The sequence below is a fragment of the Pteropus medius genome, unplaced genomic scaffold, assembly GCF_902729225.1.
Source record: "Pteropus medius unplaced genomic scaffold, Ma_sr-lr_union100, whole genome shotgun sequence".
Lineage (NCBI taxonomy): Eukaryota > Metazoa > Chordata > Mammalia > Chiroptera > Pteropodidae > Pteropus > Pteropus medius.
The window spans coordinates 3,503,495-3,525,222 of record NW_024342471.1 but is presented as its reverse complement, the minus strand read 5'-3'; the positions used below and the strand labels follow the sequence as shown (position 1 = coordinate 3,525,222).

At 35.7% G+C, this 21,728-nt stretch overlaps 1 protein-coding gene and 2 pseudogenes across 1 annotated transcript in view; 1 reads left to right on the top strand and 2 right to left on the bottom strand.

Annotated features, from left to right (window-relative positions):
* Positions 1-21,728, top strand: part of ATRN (attractin) — a 144,538-nt gene that overhangs the window by 2,657 nt on the left and 120,153 nt on the right. The window lies entirely within an intron of this gene.
* On the bottom strand, positions 8,013-8,135 carry LOC120604169 (uncharacterized; annotated as a pseudogene).
* LOC120604130 (uncharacterized) lies at positions 12,900-13,017 on the bottom strand (annotated as a pseudogene).

Here is a 21,728-nt window from a genome sequence, read left to right as displayed (position 1 = left end):
GCAGCTAGGTTGGAACTGTTGGCATGGGTCAAGATAGCTCTAACAGGAACTCGAGATAGAATATAGGAGTGGAGGCAGGGATTGATGCTAGGTGGTATTGTGAGGTAAATGACAGATCTTTCTTTGAAACTGGTTTGCTCTCAGGAAGAGAGGCAAATGGTGAGAGAAAGAAAACTAGATCCTGACTTGGGTGATTGAGAGAATAGTGATGTCATTAACAGACACGGGGCACAGGAGGAATAGATCTGAGATGTTTAATTTTGCACACACTGAGACTGGGGTGCTTTCAGGGTACCCACCTGGAAGGACAGGTATAAACATTGGTATCATCTACATAGGAGGAGGGAGATTGTCAGGGAGAGAGCAGGTCTGAGTGTCCATAGTCCAAAGGACTGGAGAAGAGCCTCTTGTTATGGGAAACAGGCAGTCCTGATACTCGTCCCATATGATGTCACCTGTGAGTGAAGGGCTTCTCTGGTTATTGTGGACATTCCATTTGAGCCGGTTTGAGCTGGAGTCAGTGTGCCCTTTCCTGGGCAAACAGTTATGACTTTGACTTTGGTCCTGATAATTCCATTATATTTTGTGGACTTCTGGAATTTGCATTTTAAAAGTGAAAGTAAGAGGAACTATGTTCCTGGCCTTTTAAAAAAAAACTTTAAATTTTTAGTTGAAAGATTTTTTTTTAGGGGAAGAATGAAATGTTGATTTTGATTATAGTCATAGGTATCTTGATTTAACTTATAAACTTACTTGTTTTTAAACTAAGAGACGTTAAAATGAATACCTTTCTGGTTTGGATTGGCATCAAGTCTCTGTTTTTTTTAAAGCCATTTAGTTCCACAAATCCTGTCCTATAATTGCTTTTATAAGTTCTTTTTCAATAATTGAAAGTAACATAGGATAGTAAGAGGAGTAAATTTCACTAAAGTTACCACTGAGTGCATACTATATGCCAGGGATCTGGTCAAGCATTTTCATATACATCGTACCATTTAATCTTCAGACAACTCAGGGTGTTATATAAAATTTGGATTATTGTGTGGTTGTAGTTAGAAAATCACTTAACTATTTTCCAAATGAAAGATACTGCTAAATGTGTAATTACAGAAGATAAGGTTAATAGTGCCATTGTAATAAAAACAACTATGGAATCTTTGGTGGGTGATTTCTAAAGCAATACCCTTTTCATTCATTTTTATGTAAATTTCATAATTCAGTGATCTTTTTTTCTACTTATGTCATCACCATCAAAAATTTTCTTTGGAGGATAAATCCATCCCGTCAAATTAGAGAATAAAGATAGCAAGGCCATTTATGAATTTAATATGCACTTAATTCTTTTAAGTTCCTGCTACATAAAACTTTTGGGAAAATAGAATAGAATAGCCTAGTGAATTGGAGCCTTATAGTTACCTATGATGTAGAAGAAAAATAAAAGAAGTAGGCATTTATTGAGCATCTGTTTTATGCCCAGCACGTATAGTACTAGTAACAGTGGTTGTAGCCATAGCTGCCACCATTTTTCTAGCATTTCTCCATTTTTTTCCTGTGTATTGTCAAGTGCCTTTTAGAACTTACCCCTTTTAATCCTAAGAGTGAAGGTATTCTGATTTCACAGATGGGTAAACTGAACCTTGAAGATCTCGAATTACTTGCCCAGGTCACAAAACTTGTGAAAAATTGGGTTTGAACTCAGGCTTTGTCTGATTCCCAAACCGATGCTTTCCATTGTACCATTTGGCGCCTCATTGTTTCGGAATCTAGTCACCCTTTATGAACATTCTTTGGAAGGACTGCCCTAATTCCTTTGAGAAACACTTTTTTTTTTTTTTTTGGAGAAACAAGAGGAAAGATAGAGTTGTTACAAGAAAGCTAGCATAAAAAAAAAAGAAATATTAATTCACCTGAACCTGTCTAACTGCCAGTCTGAGGACATAAAAATACCTTTCTAACTAGTGAAATGAAAATTCATGGAAAATAAAATTTGAAAAAAGAAAAAGGTAAAAGAAATTTTTTTCTTATAGTAACTACAAACCACTATTAACCTGAAGGCCTAAATTTGTGTTCATGAGTCAATTTTAGGCTTGTCTGTTTTCTCTAGAACATAAGCTCCATGAGGGCAGGGATTTTTATCTGTCTTGCTCACTGTTATAGTCCCAGAGCCTAGAATAGCCTAAAATAGTGCCTGGGACATAGTGCTCAATAAATATTTGTTGAATGAAGAAATGAAATTTTGCAATATTTTTTATGACTTAAAAAAATCATTTTTGCCTATTTGACTGCTATCTCAGTCTTTTGTCCTATTTCTCCTAAATTTCATTGCCTTCTGCTGTTTGTTGGGAACCTTTATTGGGATGTTTTACTGTCACCTCATAATTTGCCATGTGAAAGTCTAAACTTCTCATCCTCATTGAAAAAGTCTTTTCCTTTGTACTTCCTTATTTCAGTAGCAAATCCAACTTTAGATAGCAAAAGGTCAAAATTTAGGAGTAATCCTTTGCTGTTTCTGTTTGTTCTCTCTTCTGTAAAGTCGTCTTAGAAATTTGTGCCTTTGCATTTCTCCTTCTGCTATCCTAGTGTACCTGGTCCTTCACCTCATTGCTGATCTGCCTCTGTTGCACCTTGACTGGTCTCTTGTATCTCCAGAGTCCATTCTATTGTTTGTCATATAATCCCCTGAAAACACGTGTCACTATCTTTCTCAGAAACCTTTTTTTAAACTCCTTTTATTACCTGTAAAATGACTGTCAGCAGAAGGCTCCCAGTGCCTTATACACATTCCTTTTTCCTAACCAAATTTGCTAATTTCAGCACTCTTCTTTCTCTCTGCCATCACATTTTTTCTTTACTTATCTGGATTCTATCCCAAGGCCCATTTTCAGTTCTGTATAATCTACAATAGCCAATTCTCTGAAATCATACCTATTATCTTCTTTTGAGATGAATTATCAACGCATTTAATTTGTAAATAGCTTCTGAATGATTATTATGTGTTCGGTACTGTGCACTGCCTTGAGGATATGAAGGTGGGTAAGAATCGAGCCTTGCTTTCCCATTGAAGAGCTCATAATAATGAGGATAAGACATCTATATGCACAATTAGAACTTAATAAAAATACAGGCAGTATGTGGTGCTAGATTAATATGGAGAAGAGACTAACCTTTTGAGGGCTCTGGTGGAAGGCATCACAGAGAAGAGAACATTTGGGTAGATCTGGGAAGGTTAGTGTGAATAGAGAATCATAAATAGGGGAGAAGGGCATTCTAGAAGGAGCAAAGAGCTTGTGCAATGATAAAGAAACATGGACTGTCATACTTATGTATGTTTCCTAGGTTTGTTGTAACAAAGTTCCACAAACTGGGTGGCTTACCACAACAGAAATTTAATCTCTCATAGTTCCGGAGGTTAGAAGTCTGAAATCAAGGTGTTGGCAGGGCCATACTCTCTCTCTGAAGACTTAAGGGAGAATCCGTTCCATGCTTTGCTCTTAGTTTCTGGAGTTGCCAGCAATCCTTGGCATTACTTGGCTTGTTAATGCATCACTTTGGTCTCTTCTGCCATCATTTCAATTTCACATGACACTTTACCTATATATCTCTTCTCTTCTCTTGTAAGGATGCCAGTCATATCAGATGTGTGACTATGACCTTATCTTGAGTGCATCTGCAAAGACTCTGTTTCCAAGTAAGGTCACATTCACAGGTCCTGGTGGTTAGAACTTCAACATATCTTTTTTAAGGACGGAGTTCAAACCACAACCCTTAGGGAATTGAACATAGATGGATGCTGGAGCATAAATTGTGAGGGATACATTGGAAGGGTGTGAGACTGGAAGGTGATAATAGGAGACCTGATGACTTTCCGAATCTCTGGATCAAGCCTTGCCTGAAGCTGTACTTTACTTTTCAGTTTTGTGAGGTACCGCAGTCCATATTTTTCTTAAGCCAGTTAGTATTAGATTTCCTTTCCTTTACAATATAGAATAATTCCTAGCATACAGAGATGTAGGGTCAGATTATGAAAGTCTTTATATTCCACCTCAAGGAGTTGGGCCTTGTCCTCTTGGAATTGATAACATGGTCTAAATTCCTGACATTTTCCTACCAAGTCTCCCAGTGATCCAATCTCGATGGGCGTGATCTGAACCCTAAATTACAATAGGCACTAGTTTTAGCTTGTTTCTTTGATCGTGCTTCACTAGGCTTGCCAACTTCCAGCTGGGGATGAGACTGTTCTCACTGCCCTGTACCTCAGCTCTGTTTAGCCATTTTCACATTTGAGGGCTCATTAATTGTCAATCTGTTTGTAAGTTCTATTAGATGTGATTTCTATCAAAGTTCTTTTGGTGACAGGCACCCAATTCAGACAACCTTAAGAGAAAGACATTGGAGATATTTACTGGTTCACATGACAGAAAATCAAAGGGATGTTGTTTGGCTTCAGGTGTAGCTGGGTACAGGGGACCAGTTTGTCTCTTTCCCTCCATCTCTTAGCTTTGCTCTGCTCTTTACTAGACTCACTCTCAAGCATGCTGTCTTCATATGGTGCCTCCAAAAGCTAAATCAAACCGGTTTAGTATCCTCCACTGGAAAAGAGTGCCTCTTCCTTAGGAGCTTGTAGCAAATAAGGAAGGATGAGATTCTCATTGGTTCTTTGTCCTTTATCGGAGCAATCACTGTGGCTAGGGTCATGGGAATGTTCTGACAGATTAGACCTGAGTAGAGTACCTGATCTGGAGTGGGGTGTGAGGTCTAGCTCCATTAGATGGCATGGACTGTGAAAGGGAGAACAAGGAGAAAGGAAAACACATGTAATGTTACCAGAAAGTGGGGCCAGTGCTGGGCACATGAGAACAGTGACATCCCTGTGTATACTTAGAACCTGCCGTTTGGTGAGAATACTCAGTAAGTGTTGATGAAAATTGAGAATGGTCTGGAAAATATTGTATCAAGTAATGAAATGATGGTCTCCCAGTTTATCAGGAATTTACTCAGTCATTACAAGGAGTTGTGATGGACCTACTATGTGGAATGGATTAGGTTGACTTTCAGGTTACTGCAGTGAGGACAGCCTGTGTTGAGTTTCAGGTCTAGTAGAGCCAAGTCACTGAATAGCAGTTATTCATCCTCTTATTTTATAATGGAAATAGGATTATGGAGGAAACAACCAAATATGTGCTTATATTGTGTGAAATTATGCTATATTGGATGAAAACTTAACTTTATATAAAATGTGTAATAGACATTTAAAGTTTTTGGCTGATTCCTGGAAGATAGAGTTTACTTATTTGAAAAGGTAAAAATATGGTTATTTAGTGAAAAGAAAAATTGAGCATGAATGTCTTACTATAATTGCGTAAGTTATATGTTTGAAAGCAGGTATCTAACATTTAAACTTTGCCTCTGTGAAAAGTTCCCAAGATAGACAAAAAATTTTTTTTGTTTACTACAGTGTAGAAGACAGAGAAGTATGTAAGAGAACAGTGGAGTATGTTTATGATCAAAACAGATTTTACTAAATATGATCAACTGATTTAATAAATTTGTAGGTTGTCATTACCTTGAATATTAAATATAGAAGTATTACCTGGAACTGTGGTTGAACAGAAATCATTGGTTTTTCTCTTTCACACAATCTTGTTTCTAAAACTGAAATGAAACTGTAGTTGTACTTTTCAAAATGATTTTATCTGGAAATTTATTGACCACTAACCTATTATAAAACTTGTTTCCCACTTATACTCTGTAATTTTCTGTGATTTCCTAAATGCGTTATGGCAAAAGTGACTCCCATCCATATATTATATATTGATCTAATCCTTCATTTTGTTACTTTCTTCCTTCTATTTTTCTTTTTCTCCCTATACTTTCAAACTAGCCCTTTGTTATTGCCTGACTTCTTTTTTTTTTCCCCTTGGAGTGGCTTTCTTATATTTGTCTTGCTTTTTTCTTTCTTCTCATTTTATTGATATCATATCCATTTAACAGCTTTTCTTTTAGCACTTGAGGCCGTGGTTTGATTTTATCCTTTCAACTTTTAATTCTTTAAGTTTTCTCAAGTTTTTTCAAGTTAAATTTTGAATGAACTTCAACTCTAGTTATTTATTTACATATTTACTCATCTAGAATTCTATCTTTCACTTATGGAAGTTCATTTTAGTTGTGGCTGAATTTGCCGTGGCGAATTTATTCTTTTAGATTTTGACGTTAATATTGTACAGTTATTAAGTCTAATGAAATTGCCAATTAATTCCTCTTGGTTTCCTTTTACATTCTAATAAAGAATTTTCTAATTTGTTTATTAATAAGCCTGATAAGCACTAGGGGCTGAAATTTTTTCAGGTGTTGTTAAGAGACACAAAAGTCACCTGTCTTGACCAGTGTTTCCTACATTTTTTGATTCGCAGATCCTTTCACAAAAATGTATACTCCTATGGACTCTCTTAGGAATTAAAAAGTAATCTTAAAAAAGTATTCTGTTTTTGATAAGATGCTTTTAAATAGAGTAAAAAGTAGTTTAATAAAAACTTTAACATTTTAAATATAATTTATAATGATATTCACATTATAAATAGAAAATTATGATCTTTTTCCTGTTTAACATGTGGTACATGTTGTTTAATGTATTTTAAATTAATGCGTAAGGAAAAGCTTGATTTTTACATAAATAAAAAATATTTAATTTTGGGATCAAATGTATATTAAAATAGAGATTGAATTTGACTCTGCTTCATGCTATAGAAATAGACAACTTTCCTGTCCTAGTATTTGGTATTCATGCATTTGTACTTTAAAAATTACTTCTTAGAATTTTTTTGTGTTTTGTTTCTAAGTGATAAAATAATAGCGGTTTTCAGCTGTTTGTAAGCATTTCTCTGCAAATAGCACATTTCCAGTGTCGATGGTTTTTTCAAAACTGAATGAAAAGGCCAAACTGGCTATAATTGTCACTTAACTTTCCCCTTTTACATTGGTTTTTGATGTACTAGAGACGTCTTGCAAAGCTATGTATACAAAGATTTTTATCAGAAGGTTTGGCAAGATGATCTTGAGGCAAATTTGCAGAATTAGATTCATTTTATGCCTTTCTATAACTTATATTTAAATATCGTGTCTTATGCATCTCTTTTAATACATGCCATTACTGTTTTTTAATTGGAACGTTATTTGGGCCACTGGTTTAGATATACTGATCAACCCTGACCAAGTAACTGGTTGCTTTAAAGCAATCATATGTTTGGTGCTGGTTCAGTCTCTGGGCTGACTTTAACTTCTTTTTGATATGAAATATTTCAGGCCTGTGGAAGAGATACAAAGAATAATAAGATAAACATCTTTGTACCTACAACCTAACTTTGATAAATTTCCTTTATAGTAATATTATTACTACATAATAATATTAATATAAGTTATATAATGTAAAATATTATGGATACCAACTGAAGTCCCCATGTTATACCTCCTTAATCCCGTTCACCTTACTCTCACCCCAGAGGTAACTAGTATGATGATCCCTTGCATGTATTTTTCTACTTTTACTACAGATATGCACACACACAGTCTTGTTTCCAAAAACCAAGGTCATATTTTCAAACTTTATAAAAAGTAAACATGCTTTTTTTTACCCCAAAACATGTTTTTTAAATGCTTTTGAGATGTGTGTTGATAAATGTAGCTCTAGTTGATAACTATATTTATTACGGAATTCCAATTTATTCTCCTGCTAATGGGCATTTAGATTTTTCTAGCTTGTGCTGTTACAAACAGTGCTATAGTTAACATTCTTTACATATCTCTTTGTGCATGTGTGTATAATTTTTCTCCAGAATAATTTTTTTTGAAACTTTTAAAGCACCTCCAAAATAATTTAAAAATTTAGCTTACTTCCTTGTGTACTTTTAAGTTGACATGAAGTTGAATTATAAAATTGAAAAAAATGGATTTACCTAGTTGCAAAGAATGTCATTTCTAGTGTGTTATAGAGTTACCAAGAGTCTTTTTTTTTTTAATGCCTACAGCACCTGGTCTTCCTAGGTGGCCTCCCTCCCATCCAAGTACTAACCAGGCCTGACCCTGCTTAGCTTCCGAGATCAGACGAGATTGGGCTTGTTCAGGGTGGCATGGCCGTAGAGTATAGTTACTGAAAAAAATTCATTATATTACTTTAAAATTTATTGGGTGGAATCCAAATTCCATAGCAGTTTGATAACCATTCTCATTCATTAAAAAAAAACCCAAAAACTTCTATATAGTTTTTTTTAACAATTTTTGTATTTTCTTAAATTCTTATTTTTATTCTAATTCCCCGATATGATTTTTTTCCTGCATTATGAATTCTGTCCACTAATCTTGATGTTGTATACCATAAAATTCACCATATTAAAGTGTACAATTCTGTGATTTTTAGTATATTTCTAAAGCTGTGCAGCCATCATCACTATCTAATTCCAGAATATTTTCATTATGCCAAAGAGAAAATGTATATCTATTAGCAGTCACTCCCATTCCTCTAAATTCCTGTTCCCTGACAACCACAATCTACTTTCTGTCTATAGATTTGTCTATTCTAGACATAGCATATAAACGTTACGAGAAAGTAAGTGGTCTTTTGTGACTGACTGCTTTTACTTAGCATAATGTTTTCAAGATTCATACATGTTGTGTCATGTATCCGTACTTTATTCTTTTTTATGGCTGAATAATATTCCATTGTATGCATATACCATGTCTTATTTATTCATTCATCAGTTGACAGACATTTGCATTGTTACTACCTTTTGACTATTATAAATAATGCTGTTATGAACATTCATGTACAAGTTTTTATGTGGACATGTGGGTATGTCTCTTGAGTGTATTCCACTTAGGAGTGGAATTGCTGGGACTTAGGGTAGCTCTGTTTTACTTTTTGAGGAAGTGCCAAACTTTTTCACAGCATCTATACCAGTTCGCATTTCTACCAGCAATGTATGAGGGTTCCATTTTCTCTACATCCTCACCAGTACTTATTTTCTGTGGTTTTGTGTATGTGTGTATTTATGCATGCATGCCACCCTGGTGAGTGTAGCTGGTTTTGAGTTGCATTCCCCTAATGACTATTGATTTCTAATATCTTTTCATGTGTTTGTTGGGCAGCTGTTGGGCATTTGTATATCTTCTTTAGAGAAATGTCTACTCCATTCCTTTGCCTATTTAAAAATTAGATTATTTTTCTTTTTACTGTTGAGTTATAAAAGTTCTATGTTTTGGATAGTAGACCCTTATCAGACATATGATTTGCAAATAATTTCCTCTCATTTTGTTGGGTGTTTCACAGAAAAACAATTTTGAAAATGTCTTTGACATACAAAAATTTTTAATTTTGATAAAGTCTAATTTATTTTTTTTTCGGTTGCTTGTGTTTTAAGTGTCTTAGCTAAAAAACCATTTCCTAATCCATGTCATAAAGATTTACATATGTGTTTTCTCTTTAAGAGTTTTATAGGTTTAGCTCTTATATTTTGGTTCTTGATCCATTTTGAATTAATTTTTGCACATGCTGTGAGGTTCCACTTCATTCTTTCACATGTGGATATCCAGTTGTTTTAGCACCATTTATTGAAGAGATTACTTTTCCCCATTGAATGGTCCTGGTACCCTTGTCAAAAATCAGTTGACTCTAGATATATTGATTTATTTTTAGACTCTCGATTATATTCCATTGACCTGTATCCTGTTGTTATGTGAGACTGTCTTAATTGCTTTGTAATAAGTAGTTTTGTAATAAGTTTCAAAATCCTCCTATATAATTAAAAAAAATATATTTTATTTTGGGATAATTGCAGATTCACATACAATTACAAGAAATAATACGAATAGATCCTTACTTTTCCACCTATTTCTCTTAATGGTAATACATGTTGTATAACTCTAGTAAAACCAGAAAATTGGCATTGATACAATCTATAACCTTATTCAGATTCTGCCAGTTTTATATGTACTAATTTGTGGGTATGTGTATATGTACTTCCCCCAGAATACATATACTAGTCTGTTCTATTTCTATGCTTGAAGTTTCTTTTTTAAAATTTATTTCTTTTAATTAGTTTCAAGTATACAGTACATTGGTTAGACATCTATATAGTTTGTAAAATGATCTCCCCAGTTGCTCCCTTCCTTCCTTGACCCTTCGCCTAGCCTATGTATTACTGCTAACTGCATTCCCTATGCCATGTTCCCCGTTCTCATGACCATCCATCAGTTACTAATTTGTACTTTAACCCTTCACCCCATTCTCCCAGCCCCCCAAACCCCCCTCCCCTCTGTCCATCACTAAATTATCCACTATATTTGTGTCTGTTTTTAATGAGTTTGTTCTTTTTATTCCTTAGATTTCGCATATAAGTGAAATCATATAGTGTTTATCTTTCTCTGTCTGACTTAAATACCTTCTAGGTCCATCAGAGCAATATCTTTTTCCATCCCCCTCCTTTTCATATGTATGAGTCTTGTCTTTTTATCCTTTCAGCCACTCTATCTTTTGGTTGGAGCGCTTAGTTCTTTTCCATTTAAGGTACTTATTGATAGGAATGTAGTTGTTACTGTTCTTTATTCCCGTTTTTGATACGTGTTTTTTCTTCTTAGAGAAGTCTCTCCAACATTTCCTGTAATACTGGCTTGGCAGTGATAAATTCCTTTAGCTTATTTTTGTCCGGGAAGCTCTTTATCTGTACTTTAACTCTAAATGATAGCTTTGCTGGATAAGGTATTCTTGGTTGTAGATCCTAGGTCTTCATCTTGTCGAATATTTTTTGCCAAGCCCTTCTGTCTTGCATAGTTTCTTTTGAGAAATCAATCAGCCGCCAGTCTTATGGGTGTTCCCTTATAAATAACTATCTGTTTTTCTCTTGCTGCTTTCAATATTCTTTCTTTGTATTTAACCTTTGGCATTTTAATTATGATGTGTCTTGGTGTGGGCCTCTTTGGATCCCTGATTTTTGGAATTCTCTGAGCTTCCTGGGGTTTTATGTCCATTTTCTTCACCAGGTTAGGGAAGTTTTCCATAATTATTTCTTCAAATAGCTGTTCAACATCTTGATTTTCTTCAGTTACGCCGATCAGATGGATATTTGGACCCTTAATAGTGTCCCATATGCTCCTTAAGTTATTTTTATAGTCTTGGCATCTTATCTCTTGCCATTCTGCTTGCATGTCCTTGGGTTTCCTGTCTTTTAGGGCGTTCGATCTTTTTCTTTATTCACTTTGTTTATTCCATTTAATATACTTCTCATCTCAGATAATGTGTTCTTCATTTCAGATGGGTTCCCTTTTATAATTTCCATTTCCATTTTTATGTTTTTTATGTCTTTGTCAAAGTTCTCACTGAATTTAACCAAAAGTTCTTTGAGCATCTTTATAACCAGTGTTTTGAACTCTGCATCTGTTAGATTACTTGACTTCATCATATCTGGATCTCTGTTCTCTCGTATGGTTTCTGCTTCTTTGTCTTCCCATTTTGGCTGCCTTTCTGTGTCTGTTTCTATGTACGAAGCAAAGCTCCTAAGTCTCCCCTTCTTATTAGTATGGATTTGTGAAGTAGGTGTCTAGTGGCACAGTCCTGAGAGGGGTTCAGCTGCAGGACAAATTTAGTCCAAGCCTCTGCCCCTCAGGGGCCACCTGTTAAGATTCAGCAAGCAACACATAGATGCTGTGCTCATAGTTGCTTCAAAAGGCCACACCAGAAACCGAGGCCAGCTGCCTCCAGTGTGAGTCTAGGCACTGCTCAGCAAGGAGCACCTGACTCACTGAAGATATACCTGGATGTGGCTTGGGTGGGGTCGTGAGTTGGGGGAGGCAGGGTTTCAGGGAATCCTCAGGGCAGAGCGACCTCTGTTATCCAATTTGATGACCTCACAGCTATGGCAGCAAGGTGTCTGCTGCACTGATAGAGGGGAGGGCTCAGCAAGGAACAATGGATACCTCCAGCACTTCTCTACAGAGCTAGTCTCATCTCAGCCCTAATTCTAACAGTGTCTCCCTGGAATTCCCTGGTGCCTCCTACGTGCAGCCAAATCTGCACTGGTGCTCAGAGTGAGCAGGTCCGTAACCATGAAAATCTGCTCATGGATATGGCCCCTTTAAGAGGCTTCTGCCGTTGCCTCCGTCTCCCTCAACCTCTTGAGACTGGGCAGCCCTGAGTCCTCACCTCGTCCTACCTTCTGCCGTTGCAGGGTGATTTCTTGGATTTCTCTCTAGTTGGATTTCTCCCTACTTGGATTTCTCCCTAGCTTGTTCATCTAGATCTCAGGCGATTTTTCTGTGCTTCTGCTCCTTGGTTTGGTCGCTAGAGGGATGAACAGAGCCTTTATCATCTACGCCATTTTTTTTTTCCTCCTCCGAAAGTACAGGCTTTCTTAACAGCTAGGTTTTCTGGTAACTGTGTTTGCCCCTGTGCTTTGGGGGCAAGATGGTGAACTGCTCATTATCGCCATCCCCAGTAGGTCTTATAGTGGTCAAACCTGATGAACTGTGCATGCGAAACATTGATTCGACAGCAACAGCCAGTTGAAGACTTAGGGTGAGGTCTTGCACAAAGTAGCATCTATCTTTGTGGATTTTGGAGCTGGCTTGGTGGCCATGGATGGGTTCAAAGATAAGTTTCTTGAGTATCTTAATGATATATCTCTATAATGAAGATTTGTTATGTAAATGAAATTTTCAGCTTCCTGAGACCATGAGACCTTACATGTTGAAAATTTTCTTCTGAATTAACTAATCATTTTGGTGATTTTTAATACACAACTGAGCAAACCATATAAATATAATACAAATTTGTATAAATAATTTTTAAACATAATAGGTTTTTATTGGAAAAGCATTTCTTATTTTTATTTTATTTATTATTATTATTTTTTTAAAGCCTACAGCACTCGGTATTCCTAGGTGATCTCTTATCCAAATACTAACCAGGCCCGACCCTGCTTAACTTCGAGATCAGACGAGATCGAGCATGTTCAGGGTGGCATGGCCATAGACAGAAAAGCATTTTTTATTCGTAGTACTTTTAAAAATTCTGTGGTTGATACAAGTGGCCACTGGAATGAGACAGAGTTCGGTATAAATTGTATTCTTTTTTTTTTTCTTTTGGTAAATGTAAAACTGAGAAACCTTGTTAATAAATATTAAGTATATTTAGACAGAAGAAATTTTGATGTGGCAGCATCTCTCAAAATACTTTAAAAGTATTTGAACTTTTAAATTATGTGCCAAAAGTCAAATGGTAATCTCTGATGAAAAATTCTTTTAAAGTATCTGCTAGGTGACAGCTGAGTGATATCTGCTTTCAGTTTTGTAAAAAGCAAAAAATTGGAAAACACCTGATTTCCAAAAAGATTTGTTACCCAGTCATTTCTCGAGTCATTTACTTTCTCAGCATGGGCACTGATATTTTGAATTTTCTTTGTTAGGGGCCCCAGAAGTTTTTGCATTCTGGTGGTAGAGGTATGCCTTTGTTTTTGCCAGGTGGAACATGCTTCCCTCCAAAGATTATAAGGGATGGCAGACCAGCAAGACTGTGTACGTTTCCCCAGACAGATTCATTTTAAGAAAGGGAGTGTGTGGAAGATATTGTTTAGAAATATATTCCATTTAAACTGTCTAGACCGTATATCTCATTTTCATGTACCACCCCAGTTCAGTTTGAAGGCTGTTCGCTGGAGTATATTCCTAGGAGTAAAATTGCTGGGTCAAAGCACTTACTTCAATTTTAGATATTGCTGAATTGTTCTTAAAAGGGATTGGTCCAGTTTTTACTCCCATTATTCATGTTTGGGTGTTCTAGTTATTTTTTTACTCCAGTCTAATGAGTATGAAATGGTATTTGGCAGTTTGATTTTACATTCGCTTTATTACTAGTGAGAGTTTCATATGTTTAAAGGCCATTGGGTTTACTTTTATATGAATTGCTTTTTTTTTGCCTTTGCCCATTTGTCTATTAGATTGTTTATTCTTTTCTATTGATTTATAGGGGTTATTCATATATTCTGGATATTAATCCTGGGATTATATGTATAGCAATGATTTCCTAGTGAAAGCTTGTCTTAACTTTATTTTGCAGTTTAAAATTTTTACCTATAAATGATTGGATAAGTAAATAAATGATGAGAGGGGACAAATCTTATAGAAGAATTCCGAATAATATAAGTAGATACTTACCCTTCCAGGATGTGGAATGTAATTTATCTCTTTTGTTCCCCTTGAGTATAGGCTTGATTTAGTGACTCTTATCCAAAAGATAGAACATAGAAAGGGGGAAAAGGTAACTACAGTGGAGAAACCTGGAAAATACTACTTTAACCAAATAATCAGGGTGCCCCCCTGATAAGATGTGATTAAGAGGAAATATTGCCTCTGTGGTATTTCCCCCAAAACCCATAACCCCATTCTAATCATGAGATAAACATCAGATAAATTGAGGGACGTTCTACAATATGCTGGGTAGTATTTCTCAAAACTGTCAAGGGTATAAAAAATAAGGAAGCACTAAGGAGCTGTCACAGACCAAAGGAGACAAGATGAATAAATGTAATGTTATATCCTGGATTGGATCTTGTAACAGAAAATAGTACATTAGTATAAAAACTGGAGAACTTTGACTAAAATCTGGAGTTTAGGGAATACAAATATACCAGTATTGGTTTCTTAGTCTGGCAAAGGTACCATGGTCATCTAAACTGTTAACATTAAGTAAAACTGGGTAAGAGGTGTCTGGGAATTCACTGTATCATCTTTGCAACTTTTTTGTAAATCTAAAATTATATTCCAAAGTAAAAAGGCTATTATGAATTTTTTAGTTAATTTTGTTGAATCTAAGGTGCCAATGCATATAAGATACACCATTATTTTAGGTACTACTAACAAAGAAAAATACTTCTAATATAATTAAGAAATGACATCAGTTCTAAGAAGCACTTTAATTTCAGAGCTATTAAATGAGAAAAAAGGCGTATCTTGGAATAGATAAACTATGGTCTTTTTAAAAAATAGGTAACATTCAAAAGCTACAAAAAAGTAGATGGTGGAAAGTTTACCTTCCTGGGAGTAGTCACTTGTTATCAGGTTTTTATGTAGCCTTCCAGATATGTTAGCTTCATATGTAAGCAATTATATATGTTGTATCCTCCCCTCCCCCCTTTTTTTTTTTGCATAAGTGGTATGCTGTACTCACTACCCATACTATGCTTTTATCCTTTCACTCTCACTAAACAGTATCATGTTGGAAGTAGTTTCATACCAGTACATTCTTTTAAAATAATTATTTGGTATTTCATTGTATGGATGTGCCTTAATTTATGAAGTGTTGACTGACCTTGTACACATGTCATGTTATACATTTGTGGAGTCTGCCTTTAGGATTAATTCTTAGAAGTAAAATTGCTTCATCAGAGAGATATGTGCATTTAAAATTTTATTGCCAAGTAACTTTCCATAGAGATTTACCCAGTTTACATTAGCAGTAGCAGTAACTCATGACTTGTTTTTAACTTTCTTTATGGTGTCTTTTTAACAGAAATTTTAACAAATTTTAATGTAGTCAGTTTTATTACTCTTCCTTTATAGCTTGTACTTTTTTGTGTTATATTTAAAAAAATTTCCTCCCTATACTGATGTTGTAAAGGTGCTCTCCTATCTTTCTTCCTTAGTGATTAAAATTTTTGCTTTTTCACATTTTGTTTTTTTTATCTACTTGTAATTTTATGTATAGTTTGTTGTAATGACCTATTTATTTTTATTTGGTAAGCAATTGTCACAGTCTCATTTAGAGAATAGTATGTTTTCCCCCTATAGATTTGAAATACACCTTAGTCATATAAAACTTCAAGTTTGTCTTTGTTGTTTTTAGCTCTTTACTCCTCTAATTTCAGTATAAGTCCTTGTTGAGATTTTGATTGGAATTTCGTCTGATACTGAGATTAGCCTGGGGAAATTTATCATCTTTATGATATAGAATTTTCCCATCCAGACATGCTTTACATTTCCATTTATTTAGTTTCCTTTTATGTATTTAAGTAAATTCTTGTAACTTTTTTCAAAATGGTCTGATATACTTTTATTGGATTTATCCCTAGATGCATAATTTTATTGCTTTGACTATAACCTAATTGATTACTACATGGGAATGAACTTTTTATTGTTATTTTTATTAGAGTTATCATTGTAACACTAAGTAATTTTTAGCTTATGCGTTTCTTTGGTTGTCTGGGCAACTTGGCTGATCTCTGCTGAATTTACTCACCTGTCTGGGTCTAATCTGGAACTTGGCTGGACTCACTTGGTGGGGATGGAGTGTTAAACTGTCTCTTCCTCTTTGTACCAGAGGCTAGCTGAGTCTTAAAATCATGGTGATGGCAGAGGTGCAAAAGCAGCATGGATTTTCTTATATGTCAAATTCGTTTAGGAAACCTTCCTAAATTTTTGTAGTATCAATAGCTTGACTGTGGATTCTCCTGTTTTCTATGTTAATAATCATGAGGGCAATAAACTGACAGTTCATTTCTGATCTGTATACTCCATGTTTCTTTTTCTTATCTATTTTTCCCCTTGATTTTCCCCGTATACTTGACTATTTGTTCATTTGCAGACTCTTTCTTCTTCAGGCCTCTGAAAATTGGAGTGTTTCAGGGTGCTCTCTGTTTATCTGCACTCAAACCTCTAATACACCTTATATTCAGAAGTTCTCCTTAGTCCCAGAACTTTAAACACTGTAAAATGGAACCCTTGATTTTTACTCCAAGCTTGTTCAATTCCCAGTTTTCTCAACACGTGTGTGGTACCGCTCAGGTCAAAAACCAACATGTGTTCCTTACTTCTTTTTTCCTTACCTCCAAAGTATCGTCAATCCCAACTATTTAATCACTAACATTTATCTAAGAATCTGCTTATATTCTTTTTTCTCCATTTGTAGGCAGGAGCCAGATTGTATATGTCTTTGTAGTCTTAAATAACCATAAAAAAATTCTGAAAAGTATAAGGTGGTATATAAATAAAATGTGTCAGATGGCTAGCTGGAGTTGGAGTTAAATGTCAGTATCCTTAAGCTTCTTTTGTTTCTTTAACCTTGCACATTGCTTTTTCTTGCCTTTCGTTACATATTTACATGGACTCTTTGAAAAGGGTGTAGTTACAAAGAGCTGATTGCCAGCAGGGTTGATCTTTGGTTGAATGCAGTCCTATTTTGTGTTTATTTTTGTCTAATATTCAGGGTGCTATGAGAGATTCTGGTTATTGGATACACAAGAAAGATCAAGAGCGTATACTAGATAGGGGAAAATGTGTGTGAGTAGCTCGATTTGTTTTCCAGGAAGAGAGGAGGGAATTTGGAATGAGTAAAAGCACAGTAGAGATGAAAATGGGCATGTAGTGTTTGGGGGACAGTGACAGGAACTGGCTTATCACGGTGAGAAGAAGGATTGACATTCTTAGTAGCTAGAATGTCAGGATCAGGAGTTTGAACTTCGTTCCAAAGTCTGTGCAGTCATTGTAAACACTTGACAAGAGTGGTAATATGGTGACATCGGTGCTTTAGGAATGTTGTTCTGGCTGTGGGCAGTTCATAGAAGCTATGACTGTACCCAAAGGCTTTGGCAGTAAGGGTTCTATGAATTGTTTGGTCTTGGGTTGGAGTGTTGCAGTGGGAATGGAGATGAAGGGGTGAATCTAAGGAAGCCTTTGATGACAGTTGTATCATAAATTGGTCATATATTTGATGAAGGGGATAAAATAGAAGAAGCTAGCAAAGGTCATTTAGGGCTATTTTATCATTTCAGGTGGATTGTAGTTAAACGGGAAGAGATAGTCCCCCCGCATAAAATTAATATCTCAAATTATTTGCTAATGTTGTATCTAGAGACCTAGAAGAAACAAGGGGCCTCACAGAACAGAACCAAATATAGCTTCTGTCAGAATCATATGTTTTGGCTCCTGGTTTCATTGCAGGGTTGAGTTTTGTTGGTTCTGGAACTATCAGTTTCTGTTGTTGTGCTGCCCTTTTATGCTCTGAGTTTTGTTGCTATTTAGAAAGACATAATACAAACAATATTTATATGGCTGCTTAGTGGAATGCTTTATATAAGTTATTGGACTCTCCTGGTTCTTGAACCAAACTAGGCATTCACAAGGCACCTCTCCATCTGAGGTGATGGAGTCAGTGTTTAGATGTCTTGAACAAAGGCTCTACCTCCAGTTCTTTAGCTTCTGAAATGCTTTTTTCTCCAGACTGTCATGGATATATAGAGGAGTTTATCCTTGGCTTTCTTTGTAGTAAATTTTGTTAGCGATAAGAGCTTAAAAATTTTTGTTGCTGTGAAACTTTGCTGGAACTTTCTTAGGCAGCAAACGTTACGTGAACATCTATGATGTTTTAGGCAGTAAAGAAAAAGGAGTAAATGCAGTGTGTCCTTGAGAAAATCATGTTAGGCTGGCAGGCAGAGATTTTCTATTAGGAATAATCAGACTACATGGTGAGTCTCCATACAGATAAGGCATCACTCAGTATAAAAAACATTGGGTACAATTCCCAGAATTCTAGAGGACATTTGAACGGAGTTCCGAAAAGGTGGTTAGGAGTTTACTAGGTGAGGAAGCAAGAGGGAGGGAAGAAGGGAAGTTTTTCTAGACAGAAAAGCCAGGATGTGCTAAGGCTTGAGGACTTAAGGGTAGGTGAGTTGAGGGAGGAGAATGATATTCGGTATTGCTGCAATATGGGCTGCTCAGTCTGGGAAGCAGTGGCTTGGGACGGATCAGGAGAGAGAAGTTTAGCCATGGGTCTTTCATGCAGTTCTAAGGCAAGAAAAGGTTTCCAAGTAGGGTTTGACGTGATCTGATGTAGAGAACTGGCCAGAGAACTGGGCTGAGCTGTTGCAGGAGACAAAGCTTGGATGAGAATTTGAACTAGAGTATTGGCATTGGCAGTGGGGGGAAAATGAGGGGCGGAAAATGAGAACAGTTTTGTAAGCTGAACGAATGGGTGAGGCGAAGGAAGAATTGGTAAGTTTTAAAAGATAGGGTGGGTGATGACGAAATGGTGAAAAAAAAAGCAAGAAGTTAAGATCAGGGGATTTAATGACTTAGATCTATGACTTAGGAAATGTGGGTCTGAAACATGGGTCTAGCTTTGTGCTGGAAATGTAGCTTGGTAGTTACTAGCATACAGATAGTAGATGAAACCATGAATGCAGCAGATAGGATTATTTATAGGGGGATCATGGAGAACTGGATCCAAGGACAGATTTGAGCAAAGACATTGTCTCTTTTATTGAGTCTTTCAAAGTAGATGATTTTTTATTTTTTTTAAATGAGGGGGCCTATTATTTTCTAGTTTTAATTAACATCGTGAATGGGTATAGTAGGATATCCTAAACATTAAAGCATACAACATTCATTTGTAATGTTATGTCATTTATAGATTTATTATTTTTAAATAATTAGAACAGATACTTAATCTGTTTTATTTTAGTGCTGTTAATGTGAATAATTTTCATAAACTTTTTCATTATATTTTGATTTTTGAGTATATATTAGAATCATTTGTGAAGCTTTTAAAGACACCAGTGCAATGCTAGATTTCACTTGAGATGGTTTGTAATTGAGGCCCCATTATTTGTCATTTGTGTGTTTTAAAGCTCTGTGGGTGATGTTCTCTAGTTGAGAACTCTGTTTATCAGTGGTTTGGGCAGAGGCTTTGTTAGTATATTTTGTTTCTTGCTTATATAGTTTTTTTTGGCATAAAGTTGTGGCAGGAAAGGCCACACAGAATACTAGCAAGTTCATTGTTCTGGCCACCACAGTGAGACCATTTAAATATTTATGTGAATTTAAATTATTAAAAAAAAAAATCAGCAGGTTTGTCTAGGCTCAGAACATCAGAGGACTGGTTAAATAAAATATGGCATGCTCACCCAATGGATTGTTGTATATCTCAATGCACTTTGTTTTGTGGATTATGCTTTAGAATCATGCAGATCCTTTACCATATTATAAAACAAAAATAAATTGGGAGAAAAGGCAGTCCCTAAAAATCAAATGCCAAATGAAATAAGTGAATCTAAACAAGTTTGAGACAGAAGCACATAGAGAGTATTTCAGGTGGCTTTGAAACATAGTAAGTAATTTGACTATATGTTTCTAGTGAGATATACTCACAAGGACAAACAACTGCAAAGACATTGTAAACTCTTTTTAGTAATCATATAGTTGGCGGTAATATTGCTATTATTATTCTGGAGGTGTATGTTGTAAGGCAAAGCAAATGGATAATTATATTAGATTGGGGCCCTAGATTTTGGTGTAGAAAAGAGATACAGTCAGTGAAGCTGGGTAAGAATCCTGGGATCCTAACCTTGATTTGGAAATGTAAGTATGAACTCTCGATGTATTTTCTTTTTTAAAAGTGTATTTCCTAGTTCTCTCTACTGAAAAATCCTAGAAACCATCATAGGTAGTATTAAGCATTTCAGGTGCCAGTCTCTGTTCTCTAATAATTTCCACTGATAATTTCATATCACAGAACAAGCTACTGGGGAAATTTGTTTCTATCAATGGTAGAAGAGCTTTTTCTAAGCCAGCACTGCAGCTGAAAACAACTAGAAAAGCTGGGAAATATATATATTTCAAATCTGTTCGAAGGCTTTAGAGAGTGAGCAAGACAGAAAGCAAGGACTTGAGAAACCAAAATTTTAGAGAGAAGGAAAACTCAGAGTGGTGAGGCCAACTTTTGGTACAGCTTTTCTCATAAAGTGAGTGAGTGGCTGATTTGAACCGTGTCGCTAAGAGGTTGAGCAGAAATTGGTGGCAGAGAGCTTGAGATTCTAGGCAGTTTTTGGTAATCATGTAGAATTGGGGGCAAAATTGGAGTCAAGGCCTGCAAATAAAAAGGGGCACTGAAAAACTCTTCAGGCTTTTAGTTGGGAACTGTGAAGGATCAGCTATACCCTATGCTTAAGGGTGAACTAAAAATAGATCAGCTCTCAGGAAGGCTGAAGCCTAGCTTTCAAATCACCTTAATCCTTGATTGGATTAAGGAGATCTGCTCCTTTCTTTATTCTAGATTTTACATGCTAGAAGCAAATGTAAATCTCTGGAGGAAGACGCCTCAACCCATTGATTCAAATTATCTGTACAGTTTTTATATATTCAGTGATAATTTACAATATATGTTTGTATATAACTATATTATATTTATAACATGATAAATGTTTATAAAATGTAGTCTCACATTCAATAAAAAATAACTAGATATATAAAAATAAAAGAATTGACTGAAAATCAAGAGAGAAAACAGATAATTGAAACAGATTCATAGGGATACTTCCAGTACAGATGAGATGGTATAGACCCATTTTTCCCTGCTAAGTCCAACTGTAAATCTTAGAATTGGTTCAGAAAACCAAATAACTCTGAAAGGTTGTATGAAGGTGAGCTGGTTTGGGATCATGGGACTATAAGAACAGTATAGCTATAGGACATCTTGCATGCCATCACCCATTAGAAGGCCACCTAGACATGCTGTTTCTGACCCCTCGACCTAGCAGTTCAGGTAGGCTCATTCTCCCTTGAATCAAATGGGAGTTCCTCTGAAAGCATCATGCAAGCCTGACAACAATGGCAAAGGTGATCAGTTGGGAGAAGTAGCACCCTCCTTCCTCACCTGTCTTGAGACCTCTTTTCTGCTGAGAAATATCAAGGCAGGG